This window comes from Bidens hawaiensis, unplaced genomic scaffold (genome assembly GCF_021521415.1).
Source record: "Bidens hawaiensis isolate Kalapana, Puna unplaced genomic scaffold, B.hawaiensis_p1.1 tig00028552_1, whole genome shotgun sequence".
Classification (NCBI taxonomy): Eukaryota; Viridiplantae; Streptophyta; class Magnoliopsida; order Asterales; family Asteraceae; genus Bidens; species Bidens hawaiensis.
Window position 1 is genome coordinate 230,688 of NW_027494679.1, and position 15,593 is coordinate 246,280.

General features: G+C 34.0%; 1 pseudogene across 1 annotated transcript; it reads right to left on the minus strand.

Moving 5' to 3' along the window:
* Window positions 1-2,437: 2,437 nt before the first annotated feature.
* LOC143577402 (putative F-box/LRR-repeat protein 9) lies at window positions 2,438-4,859 on the minus strand (annotated as a pseudogene). Its single transcript, XR_013143105.1, has 2 exons — window positions 4,509-4,859; window positions 2,438-3,428 (listed from the first exon to the last, which is right to left on the minus strand). The product of XR_013143105.1 is annotated as a putative F-box/LRR-repeat protein 9 (transcript).
* Between the last annotated feature and the right edge of the window lie 10,734 nt (window positions 4,860-15,593).

Below are 15,593 nucleotides of genomic sequence, written 5' to 3' on the forward strand. Positions count from 1 at the left end.
GACTTCAAGTGTAGAATTAGAATTAGGGAAGACGACTAAGGAAAACTGTATACATATATTAAAGAAATAAAAAACAATGATTTCGGAAACCGTTTAGGTATAAATTATACTAGAAAAATGTGAAGATATATATATATATATATATATATATATATATATATTTTGAATAGCTAATTTCTTTTTATTTGTACAATATGGGTATTAAACTCATGACCTCCATTTCACACCCATACCACCTTACGACCCTACCAAAGTGGGAATGACCAGAAAAATGTGAAGATATAACCAAATGGAAAACAATTAATTTCGTTTTCGTTTCGTATAACCGCGAAAATAATTAACATCGTCAAAAGTTAATAAAATAAAAGCAAAACTTTTATGTGAACCCGTCGTAGAAAAACTTGACCTCGAGTATTTATATATTTTTAGGGTCAAGTTTTATATAAAGGAAAACAAAATGAGAAGTATAAGAAGGATTATTTAACCACACAAAAAAAACTTCCACAAAAAAACATAAAAAAATTAATAAAAAAAAATCAACTCAAAATTTAATAAAAAATAAAAAGTAAAAACACAAAAATGTTTCACCGTCTTTCTCGTTCTAAAAAAAAATACACAATGTTGAGTGAAAAATATAATTGTGTCTTTTTGTTTATCATTTTGTTTTGTGTTTATTTTCTTTATTGAATGTGTCTTTTTTCCTTAATATTGTGTCATTTTTCTATATATTGTGTAATATTACTCAACGTTGTGCTATATTTTGTTCGGTATTGTGTTATATTTTGCGATCTATTGTGTGTTTTTTTAGTTATAATTGTGTTTTTTGTTCATTTTCGTCATTTTGTCTTTTATCTCGGCATTGTGTCTTTTCGTCACTTTTTTTTATTTATTTATATAATTATTTTTGAACGGGAATGATGGTGGAAACATTTTAGTTTTTAAAATTTTTTTGTTTTTTATTTATATTTTGAGATATGAAATTGTAATTATTATTTTTTGAATTTATTTTTAAGGGGTTTTTTGTGTGGTTACAAAATCCTTCTCACTCCCTTTGTATTTTAACTTTACCTATATGTTTAATGATGGGTACATGAGGTGATTATTACGAAGCTCAACTTCGTTTTGTGAGTTCAGGGTCAAAATTAAACTAGGCAGTACCGCTCCGCTCGAGCTCTTCTCAGTTACAAAAATGAGTTGGCTCGGCTCAGGTCGTTTCAAATCAAGTTTTTCTTGGCTAGGTTTATTCAAGCTTTTATCAACTAAGTTACGAGTCACGAGCTTTTTGAACAACCCTATTTGCAACATCATATTTTAAAAGTTACAAATGAAAAAAAGTATGAGCAAAACACTTATCTCGGCAAAAATTATTTTAAAATTTCTTTTTGGACAAGTTGAGTTAAAATGGTACGTTTATATAGAATTAATGAGACTTATTGTAAATTTTTAAGGGACAGAGAGTAAAATTCCAAACTAATATACTATTAAACCTGAAATATATTTTATGTGGCTCGAAAAAGTTTTATGCCTTTATTTTTATTTTCGGGTTTGAATCGTTTCAGTTCACCTAATAAAAAAATTAAACTACACTAAAAGTTTAAAAACATAACTAAAATGAACCAGTTGTTATTAGAAATAAATAATTAGGTTGAATTCGGTGGCGACAGCGGCACAGCAAACGGCTAAAGTGGACGCCAGATGATCGATGACTATGGGACGAGGGCGGCTATGGATTTTGGGTTCAAGTTAAGGAGAACGAATGACTGCTCAGTTTGGATACCGACTTTTACTGTTCATTTTATTTGGTTTAGAAAATTGGTGGCCTTATACAATTAAATAAGTTGAAAACACAATTTATAAACCTCTCCAACAATAAAAATCAGTACGGGTTTAATATTTCATATTTTAAGTTAACCTATAACCTAAATTATTATATTAAATGTTTATAGATATAATTAAATTCATAAAAAAAATTAAGTTTCTAACTTTGTTTATTTTAGACAGGAATTTAACGGCCGGTGTCCAAATTTCATGAGGGTTATCTGAAGGTACTCGTATATTTACCGAAGAAATTTCTTTTTCCATTGGGTGCGGATGACCCATATATGTTTTCAACTCTGGTCTGCCCGGGCCGACTCGTGGATAAGCTAAATAAGGCAATGGCTTTAGGTTTTCAGATTTATAGGGTCTCCATCTTAAATAAGAGTTATGTATTTATGTATTATGAGATTTGAAAGTAGAGTTCTTTTAGAATTAGTAAATCAATGATAAGCCACAAGCTAAGGATGATTGCTTAATATCTATTATCATGGCATATCATCCATATTCTATAATTCTTGTATACTCTCTAGCGCTATACGCATAAAGAAAATAAAATAAAAGGCCTCAACATTTTAGTTAGTTTTAGGCCTCCAAGGATGTTGAGCCGGCCCTGCCTACTTATCATTGTATGCATTAACCAAAAGTAAAACGTCTCCCATAGGCATTCATTCCAATTCCATTAACAAATCCAACAAACAACAATAACTCAAGAAAGTTTCCTAAAGTTAACTAAATCTTCCAATATTGATTACGCAAATTACCTATTCTAAGAAAGGCCGAAAAGATCGTTCTCCTAGGCATGCAACACGTCAACAACTACCTCACCTTCAAAGAAAAACAACAACCGCGGTTAGTATCTTGTAATAATACATAATCATACATTCATGAATGTTTAGGTAACATCAATACGACAACTTACCTTTTGCATAGCATATTATCCAAATGCGTCCATCAAAGCCATCGTGTCACTCAAGTTCTACTCATCATCACCACCACCATCATCAGCATCATCATCTTCATCTTCATCTTCATGGTCATCATAGAATATGTCATCATCATCATCAACATAGTGATCAGAGTATTCAAGACATTCTTCATCAGAGTTATAAAAAATACCATGAGTACTTAGATACCCTTCAAGAGAATCCTCTGGAAGTTTCAGATATTTAATCTGTTGATGACATCTTTCGCCTAAGTCCCCATTTAGATAAAGGTTCGGGCACCGACGCAAGTCGAGTGATTCAAGGAGACAACAACCATCTAGAATGGCCTGCAGCCCAATGTTATCCATGCCGGTTCCAATGAGTTCAAGGTGAGTTAACTCAGGTAAGTTTTTCCCAATTGCTAAAGCTATATCATTTGATGTAATCACATAGTTATCATAATCATCACCTTTAGTCCTCCACAATGAAAGTGCTTTTCGGTTCACCTTGAGTGATTTTAGCAAGGGGCAATAGCGGCCAACGTCTTTAATATCTTATGGTGAAATGCTTGTTCTGAAAAGGCTGAGTTCCTCCAGTAATGGTAATTTCTTCATTGTGTCACCCCAGATTCCGCCATCCCTTCCACCAAAATAATATACGATTTCTAGACGTCTATGCTCACTCGATCTGTTAATGGAAGAAAGTGAGCCAAATACAAATAATTGATAGAGCAGAATATATATAGATATATAACATTAACTCACACATTTCTTTACCCTTGGTCCTTACAGCAAAGTGGGATTAAAATACCAAAACAGTCACTAAGTAGCTAATGCAGGTTTATATAGCAAAACTACACCGAGCAATTATGACCCATACAACAAGACATGGGCTGATTTGGTTTGGGGTTCATTTAGGTTTACTCAAATCATACAACAGGTCCATTTGGGTCTACTCACTTAAGGTAAAGAGTCAAAACAAGCCCATCTTATACAGCTTGTTAACTTGAAGTAAGATGTTTCCAAGTGGGTGAGGAGTGAGGACCTCCCACCACCATTATGTGTCATCAACACCTACTACTCACCGCATCGTCACCTCTCCCACCACTAATGCCCTGTTTTTACCACCGCGATGTCGCCCCTGCCTTCACCCGCTGGCCTTTGTTTTAACCAGTCTTTTAGTACTCAATAATACAGTTCATTTGCTCAATATAAAAACAGACAAACAGAACGCATCTCACATAAAACAAAGGAAAAGAAAACGTATAAGATGTACTTAAGAACACTTTACATTTATTGAAATATAATTTGAATTTTACACAGAATAAATTATATAAGTCCCATTACTGTGTCTCGTTGTCGCCATGGCCACCACTTCCACCCTGGTCAATACTATCATGTCCACCACCCGTTCTAACCCGAACTCACATTAATATTTTTTTAAAATGGCCCATTTTGACCTGACTCATTTTGTCATAACCCGTTTTGACCTGCTACCCAACCCAACCCGACCCAACCCACCCAATTTGCCAGGCTTAAGCAAAACCAGTTACAATCAAATGATCATCATATATATGTCTGCTATACTAAGTAGTAATGATGGAAAACCATAATACAACAGAAAGCTTAATAAAAGAAACTTATGAAAACAGTAAACCAATTTTAGTAAAGGAACAGAAACTGAAGGAAGATTTCAAATCAATTTAGCACAATGTAAGTGATAAAAGAAAAAAAAATACTCGTGTCTATTTGCAGTAAGCATTCATACCTGTCAGCAACATAATGAAGAAGCTCATAATCACAAAACCAGACCATGGTCAAATCAAGCAACCGACCCTGGCTTCTATCCACAGCCCGCTTGCACATCTCCTTGCATACATTCTTACCAGATGGATACTGCGAACGCTCTTCCATATAAACGACCCTCCACATGGCAGGATCCTTGCAGATTTCGCGCCACACAGTGCGCACTTTCTGGGCATTCTCGAGTCTGTCATCCACACCAACCCTTTGGAGTATATTGACCATTAACTCTGATGGAAAGGTCCAACCAGTTCCTTGCTGGATTCTTCACTTGTCACTGCTGTTTCGGGGGATTTGATTTTGATTTGGGTGGCATTGTAGTCACTTGAAACATATATGTACATTCACAAAGCAAATGAAACATGTTAAACCAGGGCATTTCATATGCATAAATACAGTATATTAACTCACATTACACTGAACAAGAGAATGTCAGTCAAACCCTATAATGTGGCATAATTGTGAAGGAAAATTTATAGCTTATTACAATATCATGGCATAATTGTGAAGGAAATTTTATAGCTTATTACAATATTACTAATTTATCCTATCTCAATTATCTTTTTCATGTTTATAGCTCACTACAATATTACAATATTACTAGTTTATAGCCAAGAATACTCTAAGACCCACGTGTTTGCGATACCGTTAAACAAAACAAACCCACTCATTTTGGGCGAGTTTAAATCAATTAAAAACAATTACAATGAATACTATAACCGTCTTGATAATATCGACATAAGTATTTATGTTGTAAAGGATACTGACTTGTATTATAGATTGAAAAACATAAAAACGAATACCAAACCATGTTGCGCTTGGTCGTGATCGTACTTGTAGGATATAAACATATCAAGTATAGGATTTATTAAAAAACCAAACTAAAGCTTAAAAAAATAGGAAACTCGGATTTAAATAATTCCAACTATGGACTATGGCAAATAATTGTCCCAACTAGGAATCAGCAAATTCGGTACTGATACCGATTCGGTATCGTCAATCGGTACAGTCGGTACCAAAGTTTTGAGTTTCGGTATCGATACGGTACCGGTATTTCCTGAATTTTACGTTAAATACCGGCACCATCTCGGTCTTGTACCAGTATCAAGAATTTGCGATTTTCAGGATCGGGAATTTCGGTACCGGTACTGGTCAGCACCGATGCCATCCTTAGTCCCAACTATGGGCTATGACAATCGATTTGACCGGCGAATAGTCTTTCTTTCCCATTGTCTGAGCCCTAGTTACATGGTTTTGCCTAAAGCGCTTCCCATCACGCTGGTGCGACCCTCTTATTCTACTGCCGCTGAATTTGACGAAGGTTCTTTGGTTCAGGAAACCTCAATAATTTGAGCTTTTACTAGAAAAAAGGTTCCTAAATGTCCTCTATCTAAAGTTACAAAGAGGTATGAGGCGAAAAGATTGAGTTTTCTTTTTAGCCAAAAAAAAGGTGTCCGGCCACAAACGTTTTTCTAGCAAACGAAGACTAAATGATTTAAGCTTTTGTTAGTCGCAGCTCGTTATAATCAAATATGTTAAAATATGAGACTGTCAGTAGCCAACTTGTGAGTTGAGACTGTTATTTTTCCAATAGATTATAAGTGTGATTATTTAAAGGGTCAGGATAAATGTACCCCTCACTTACTAACCATACACCCCCCGAACTATCATTTCCCTTTAACATTTTGTAATTGATATGCTAGTCTCTTTTATTTTATTATATAATTATCTCAAAATATCATATAAAAAACTATTTTTATTTTAGTTTTACATTCTTTTCATATATTTTTATTATTGATTTTATTATTTTATTTTTTAAGATCTTATTAAAAGTTTATTTATTTTTTTGCATGCATTAAAAAGTTTAATATACTTTATCTAGCAAGTTTTTTATCTTTTATTTTTATAAAATGTATTCAAAACAATTTGAATTTTTTTGTTAGGTTCGGATATATGAGATTAATGTTACCTGAGAAAAGAGCCAAATTTGTGTATCAAGTTGTATGTTATTTAACCATTTTATTTTTAAAAAATTAATATGATTCTTTATAAAAGAATGTAAACTATCTCTTAATTAAATAAAACGCTTTTCTAAGTAAGAAAATAAATGTTTTTGTTTTTTTAAATGATCTTAATTATACATATAAAGATAAATAGAAAAAAAAATTGTTAAATAAAAATAGAAAAATATGCTTTTATAAAAATAGAAATGATAATAAAAGATAACAAAATGACAAAAGAAACAACAAAAATGTCTTAATTGTATTAATGTACAACCTTGGTTTAAAAAAGCGCGCCTGAGGCGAGCCGAGGCGAGAGGCGACCTAAGGCGAGAGCTTCATCGCTTTTGCCTACTCAAGGCGAGCAATGTTCAAAAGGCGAGAGTGAGGCGCTATTTTTAGGCAAAGAGCGGCTTGAGGCGAACCCGAAGCGAGCGCCTTTCGTATAGATGTCGTTTTTATGCATCAAAATGTTGTAAAACATGTTTTTTTAGGTTGTACATGTAGATAATTTATATATTGAATAATATATAACACCTATTTATTGCTACATTTAGAGTTGGGATGCTAAAAACATAAGATATATATTTAAAAAATTATATAAAAACCTTACGCCTCATATACGAAAAGCTTTCGCTTTTTGCGCTTTGCGCTTCGGTTTTAGACCTCATCGCTTTTGTTCGCCTCTCGCTTTTTAAAACCAAGTGTACAACTTGAGAGAGGAGGTATGTTTAGTAAAACTGGATGGGAGGAGACATGCACATTTAGCAACACCCTTATTGAAATCCATTTCTCCTAAAATTTAAAGGGTGTTTGGGATTCCTTATTTTACCTTCTTATAACTTTTCATTAAATTAATAAGTTACAACATTGTAACTTATGAAACTTTTTCTCTCACAATATAAGCAATCCCAAAAACCTTATTATTTTTTTAAAAAGTTTATTGGTTATAAGTTGGTGAAATAAGCAATCCCATACATCCCCTAAATCCGATTTTCCTAAAAAGTATATTGTATTTTTACAATACTGTGAAGGAAAAAAGTAAAAGTTTTGAATACTCTGGAAAGAAGATGGATGATTATTAAAGCCTACGGGCATTCACAATCCATTCTCTATAAATATGTGAGTGAGTTTTGTAAATTATAAGATATGTTTAGAGAGAAAATGTTAAATGAGTTTTGTAAATTTGAGAATACACTATTCACATTGTCTATTTTTTTTAATACTTTTGCAAGTGGTTATAAGTGAAGGAGAGTTAATTGAAAAAGAAAAAATGTACATATATATGGATAGGGAATGAGTCGTGAATGTTCTAAGAGGAATAACAATTATAAGATGTAGAAATATGTAAATATGTTGTACAATGTACATATATGAAAGTGTGTTCTACAAATTAACTGTGTTCTACAAATTAACAAAGCTGAAAGGGAGAAAATAAAAGCTTATTAAAGTGTAAGGGAATAAATTAACAAAGCACAAACCAAATTGAATAGTGAAGTTGTGTGGAGAAGCAAATTTGATAACAAGTAGGTTGCCCGCGCATTGCAATGGGATTTTACGTGTGCAAGATGCTATTTTTTTAATTTTTTTTTTGTAAACGGAGATGACACCCTGGTAACTCTATTTATAAATTTAAGAAGCAAATCCAGCAAAAAGAAAAAGGAGATATTAGCACTTCTTATGGCAAATTCCAAGTAGTTCGCATGCAACATTTAGCCACTTGTACTAACAATGTTGTCCGCTTTGACCCATGAATTGCTCTTAGGGCTGTCACTTTCACCCGAAACCCAAAACCCAACTCAAGAAAACTCGTAACCGAACCCTAACCCAACCTGAGAAACCCACCCTGAGAAAATACTAACCTGAACCCGAACCGAAGTAATTCGGGTTGGTTTTAGGGTTTGATTTATAAGTTTCGGGTCAACCCAAAAACCCGAATAAATTTTATTTTTGAAATTAAATATATTTTTAGGTGTAATATACTAGTTTTAGCCACTAAAGTTATCAAATATAGCCCTAATCGACTGTTGTCATTCCAACTATTATGGATCGATTGTTTATTGTTAATTTATGTTTTCTGTTTTTCGCTAATAGCAACCATAATCGAAAAACCAAATCACGCTCGACTAAAGACGATTATGGTTCAAGTTCGTTTGACTCTTCTTTTTGATTTGTTTTATCAAGTTATGTTGGTTTCTTATTTGATTATTTGCATTACGAGCAAAGAAGAATATGTTTTAATTTTAGCATTATAGTTTTTAAAAATTTTTTGTTTTGTTTTCTAGGATACCAAAAACCCTATTAACCTCATATTAAATTTCATTTAGATCCCAATAGAGGTTTTATGTTGATTTCACATAGCGATTTTGTTTTTATTCCTTACTATAATATTCAATATAGAATTTGGTTCATTTCATTTTTAGTTCCGATGACAATTTTTACTACTCAATTGCGTTCATTTAAAAGACGATTTACGTTGTGCGGATTTGTTTATTCCAAATTTACTCTTATAAAAATATTTATGACAAGGCAAGCATGACCCGAATTTGTCATAGCAATCTTATTAGTGGGATTCGTTGAAGCAAAGAAATTGTGGTGATTCACTAACTTGTTTCTCAATATTCCTAAATAAACCCCATGTTTTAAAATTTTTGTTGATACCTTATATATATATATATATATATATTTCTTCTCTCTAAGGGGGTGCTTGGGATTTGCTTCTTGAAATTGCTTCCATTTTGGACATTTTGCCTCTCCAAAAAGCCATAAGCAATTTCAAGAAGCAATCCCAAACACCCCCTAACTTTTATATCAAAATCTTCATGTTGTGATTGAAACGTGAACAATATGTGGTGTTTCACAAAAGTTTTTGGTTTCGCATGATAATTTCAATTTGTAATTTGGTTCATGAAATTTCATAAATGTTTCAACATTTTCAATTTCAATTTTGTTTGTAAATTATGATACTTTCGATTTCAAATTTAATGTTGGTAAAAATTCCTTTAAACGCGACCGCAAGTTCCCGAACACCCTCACTCAAACTATCACCACAATCAACCCGTCATTTCCACTATTACCACCGCTACAACTTCCTCCTTCCACTACCATATCTTCACACGTAATCAATCTTTCCCCAACCACGAAGAGAAACAAAACCTAACTAACCTAAGTTATGTCCTCACCAACTCAAACTCCATGCAAATCCAATATGTACAAAATCATCACAACAAAAATCCCCAATACCAACACTTTTACCCTATGTAACGCCTACAAATTTCACTATCCTACTACTGCAAAACACCGACAAGCACATCAACTTATTCCTTGAACACACACAAACAAAAATTTGCCAACCTATGACTCAATCCGTTGACCCAAATTATGTTGAATCACAAACCATGCCGTCATACCATTATCACCCGACCTTCGAGCTTAATACCAAAATAGTTACCCGAACCATCTTCGCAAAATTCATATGCAAACCGAATCCAAGCCCAAACTAGTAAATCTCAACTTATCCAACCCATCAAGCTCAAACAAACCTACCAATCAAACTCAGGTAAACCCAGCTATACAAGACACTCAAGAAACCACTCATTCCTCAAAAGGTTCCTATTATTTTAATCCTGATTCGTATCATGTGACTCATTATATTATTTTTTTATATATATCGTTTACCTCATTTTTCCTAATTATTTAAATGTCGACCCTTATTTTTGTTGTCAATTCTGGTAAAAGTCGACGGTTTAATTTACGTTTCTAACATTTAAGATTTCAAAATAAATATATCTTTCAAACCACACAATGGGACGAACCATGTGGACCATATGACGATCTAGATAATTATGGGTGCACACTTAATTATCAAAATCCTCGTATAGTAAGTGCGGTTGTGTGCCATAACTCGGACCCAAGGATGATTTTAGGAAAACTATATAAATGCGAGATGATAAGGGCATGGTCGATACGCCGCTGGTACATCCTGTATATAAGGTCCTTGTTACGTTTCTTATTTGTGGCATTTTTCATGTCATCCGAGGATTTGATGTTATTCTTTTTACTTAGAAATTATTAGTACTATTGCCTTACTAAAACGACACCGGCGGTAGTTGTCAATTTTTCTTAAGCTTATTTTAATTTCGAGACAAAATTTCATAAAGTAGGAGATACTGTGACATTTGTCATTTTAGGTTCAATTCATATTTGTACTTGTATTGTAAACCAGACCCGTTTTGTCTTTCGGATCCTACGTTTTTAATAAAATAGTGGTTTTTATGTTACAAACTTGTCTCGCACGTGTCTGATCACGATAACATCCTTTACGGTATTTTAAAGCGCTCATTTGATGCTCAAAACGACTTAAAACGAACTTCAGGGACCAAACTCGCCAAAAACCAAACTGATGGACCAACACCCCCTAGGCACGCCACGCTGCAAGGCCAAGAAGAAGCAGGCTGGTTTCATGGTGAGGCCAGAGACCCCTGCAACAGACATACTTGTTTTCTTTACATTCTAACCTGTTTTTAAACCAACCAATCAATCAAATTGCATGTAAAACCATTGGTGGAGACTTAAGACAAATCCTTGAAGCACTCCTCTATAAATACAAGCTCATTTCATCCTTTCCTAGCTGCTCACACTTCAAATTCTTTCTCAAATGGGGTTTACGAGCTTCATTTCCAAGTTCTTGACAACAAAGTCAACAGAAGCTAAGCCTTGATCTTAACTCGTTTTTGGTAATCAAAACTTATTATTTCAGTTTGTATATGTTATAGTACTTTTCTTAACTATTTTCCCTTCTTCAACATGGTTAAATTAGGTGTTTTTGCCATCCTAAGGCAAGTTGCATGAAAGGGCTATTTTAGTCCATTTTAACATTTTAATTCGTTTAAGCTTACTATTTCGTTTATGTAACACCGCGTCTTTTACCCTTTACAATTTAGGTCTAATATACTAACCTAGAAAGTACAGGGACCAAAAATGTAAATTCTGAAAATTTGAACCCATCGCGATACACGACGGGATCGATAACCTTGATCCCATCGCGTAGCGCGATGACCCTGATGAGTCACTGGACACGTCCAACCACGTGTCAACACGTGGCACGATATGTCAGGCCACGTGTCACCACCAGATAAGGCAGCGTCAGATTGCGGCGTCGCGGTACGTGACGGGTCCCAAGGAACCCATCGCGTACCGCGATGGGTCCAAAATCGCCTATAAAAGGGGGGTGACAGGCATGAGCTCCATTCATCCCAAACACACCTCCATTTACACACACTCAACCTCGAAAGGCGTGTCCCATTGCCGTAACAAGCCGACGTGCCATTTTCTCGAAGTTCGTGTAAGAAACGAAGTTATAATCAAATAGCAATCACAAAAGCAAGTAGATCAAGATCCTGCCTTTTTCTTATTATCAATCTAAGTATCCATTCTAAGGTAGGGGTTATGCTTAAGTTATTTATGTTATAGCTTAGACTATCAATCGAGGCTATGGCCTTTAACCTGATCGTATTTTACAAACATTCATTCACAATCAAGTTTTCATAAACATTACTTCATGATGAAGTAATGTCAAACAAAAGATATATTTTGACGGGCATGCAGTAACTGGAAGGGGGATATCAACTGTAGTAAGTTTCTTGCCTAAGGAAAAGTAATTCGTATAAATCCCAATCAACCGAGGGACCCGTTTACTTACCTGGAGAAACTTACCAACGTGTTGAACTTATTAAGCCAAAGCATGCTATATCAAACGTCACATAAAACTAAGTGTTTTCATTCACAATCAAAGATAAACGATTTCAAGGTTAAGCTTACAATCATAGCTTAATCATCATTCAAAACATTCATAAAAACCTATTCATGTATAGGTTAAGTATCATTCACAATCAATCAATCAATCAGTCAAGGTTTTCAACACCGACGGTACAGGTAAATACGTTAACCTTTTTAATAAGTCAAAACATATTTATACTCAATAAGACGAACGGGTGTTTGTCTTAAAGAGCCAGTCAATATTTTCATGAGATTAAGTGATCTCTAAAACGTTGTAATACAAAGTAGAGAATAAAATCAATTCAGACCGAATACACATGTGTCTGGATCCAAACATAACCGTTCAGCCTAATCATTCAAAGGCTACGTGGCCGCGGGCTAATGGTCATAACTAGTTTCCCATTAAGGGCTACGTGGCTCGGGAATTATTGTGTGTGTAGGGCAGTGGTATATAGACCAGAAGTAGAAATGCTTCTGCTGAGATTGTAGAGAAAACTATATTTGTATTATAATGTTATTCAAATGTTTTATTGAGTCATACGTGTTCACCAGCATATAGCTGACGTATTTTCCAACCCATTGCAGGTAATTAAGCATAAATAGCATTAACAAGGATCAGAGTCTTAATGAAGATAGAGGCACGTACAAGATGGCTCCGTTTTTTATAACTAAAAATTCTTGTATTATGAAACATATATTTTGTAAACCGATACTTGGGTATTTAAATCCCAAGTAAATTTTCAATGTAAATTAATATTATATTCAACCTAAAGTCTTCCGCTAAAATTAACCCATAAACTCTGATATATTTACAAAACAGGTACCAACTTGTGGTCACACATCTAGGCCCTAAGTCTGGGTGTGACAGTTTAAGTCCTGAGTTTCTAAGTTTTTTATATTAGTTCTATGGTATTGGTATGTGGTAACCAACCTCGGTCTCATACCAAGTCTCGGACCGAACCGAAACCGAGCTCCCGTTTAAACTCTTTATTTAAATGATTTAAAACAAGTTGCATGTAAGATTTAAGTGTCTAAGTTCTTTTATTTACTTTTTGTATTTGTTGTTATGATATGGATTTGTTAGAACCAAACTTGGTCATATACCGAGTATTGAACCAACCGAAGTAAACCGAGCTCACTCGCTTAAAACACACTAGTTGTGTTTTGGGGCACCGAACCACATATTTTTCTTTAAGATTTTTTTATAAACTGATTTATAAATGTTTTCTCAAAATACTTGGTATGTCAGATCCAACTTGATCTTATAACAAGCTTGGACCGATAAAACCGAACACCCGTTTAATGTTGACGTTTGGAATTCTTCCTAATAGAACTTTTAACTTTGTTAAGTTTCTGATTTAAATAAGTTATCTCATAATATTTATCACCTCAGAATGTCGGGTTCGGACTTGACAACTTATAAAGACCCGAACCGATTAAGCCGAACACTCGTAAAATACCGTTTTGGTATTTATCTAACAAGGGGTTGTGCACCATTGCATTAAACCAATCCCCTCATAATTACTTAACAAAGGTTAAGTCAAACCAATGGATAGAACACCAAGACTCGATTTCAGGTTAACTTACTTTTCAAACCGTCACTTTAATTAATTACTTAAGATTTACACTTTAAACCCCAAAACTTTGTTTACTTATTTTGTTGGTCATTTTATTTTACTTATAAGTATTCTCAAAACATCCTACTAACTCAAGGACTTTTTAACCTAGGACTCGGACGTTAACTCGTTGAGCTTATTTTCCCGAAGTTTTCTTAAATCAATCTTCACCAAAATCACTCATTCCAAGTGAGTATATTTCATCCTCCTTTTCACTTTTATACTTTGGTGGTAACATGCACACCTATCAAAGAAAAACGATTTAAGATATTAGATCCTCAAACCACAAAATATAGGGTGTATACTACTTGGAATAATTGCCAATTGTGTGTTAATGCATCATATGTTTATTTGCTAATTGTTTATTGCTTTTGTTGGTTGGCCTCATCCTCCATGAGTATGATCATACGCTCCCTTAACTATCCCTATCTATTTAAGCCTCGTGCTAATAGAATAGGGCCTCATTCATATATCCGAGTATTTGGGTAGTTTACCTATTAGAAAGGAGCCTCATTGATTTATGATTTATATACCTCAATTGCTGCTTTTATTTACGGTTTCATATACGAGTTGTGGATTTTGCCTCATATTAGATATACTCAAAATAATGGAATTTCTCACCAACATTCATGTTGACTAAATATATTTATGCATTGTTACAAGTTTAATTATTGGTTGAGTGAAAATTGAAGACACCATTTTATTTTGGGACCGTTAGGTTATTAGAAAAATGAACAATTTATTTCTTTGTATTTTTGTGTTGTCTTGTATGGAAAAGTTGTGTTATATTTGATTATTGAATGAATGAATGCGTTGATTAAATATTATCACTTTAATAATGTCACTATGTTCTTGAGCAACCCGTCGTGCCCCGGCATGTACCGCCACCTTTGGGCGTAGCATGACATTCATGTTTTGAACATTTTGAAGTCTTGATTACTTATTGTAATTGTATAGAAGCCGAGGGACTTGTAATTGTATAGAAGCTGAGGGACTTGTTGTACAATTCTTTGTATCTTTAAACTAGGGTTTGGTTGTCCGAGTACTTATTTGATTCAACAACGCTATAGCGCCTCTCGTTGTTGTCGCTGCAGCCACATCGGTTGCCATTTTTGCTCATGCTATTCAGATTGGTTGTGTCTGTCGCTCATTCTGTTCAATCCTTTCGTCATTGCTCCTGCCATTTAGATCTGTTGTCGCCGTTGCTCCTACGATCCTGATAGGTTTCTTCGTTGAACGATTGGGTTTCTTATAGTGAGTTCTGATCTTTCTATATTCATATCGTTTAACTTATCTCTGCATACGATTAGGATTTTTTTGGTGAGAATAAATCTTAAATCGCTTAATAACGAATCGAAAGACCTAAAATCGCTCATGTTGTTTAGATCGGTTGTCGCCGTTGCTCCTACGAGGGTGTCATCGTTTACGATGGGTTTCTTATGGTGAGTTCTAATCTCTTTCTATTCATCTCATTTAACTTATCTCTGCATACTATAAGGGTTTTTATGGTTATTTTAAATCTTAAATTTCTAATAACGAATCGAAAGATCTAATATGACTTTTGGTATTAAGCTCATGAAATTGATAACATATGCTAAAGCTTTCTATTGAATTTCCAACTTCAATTCTCTACAGGTGGAAATCGAACACATATTG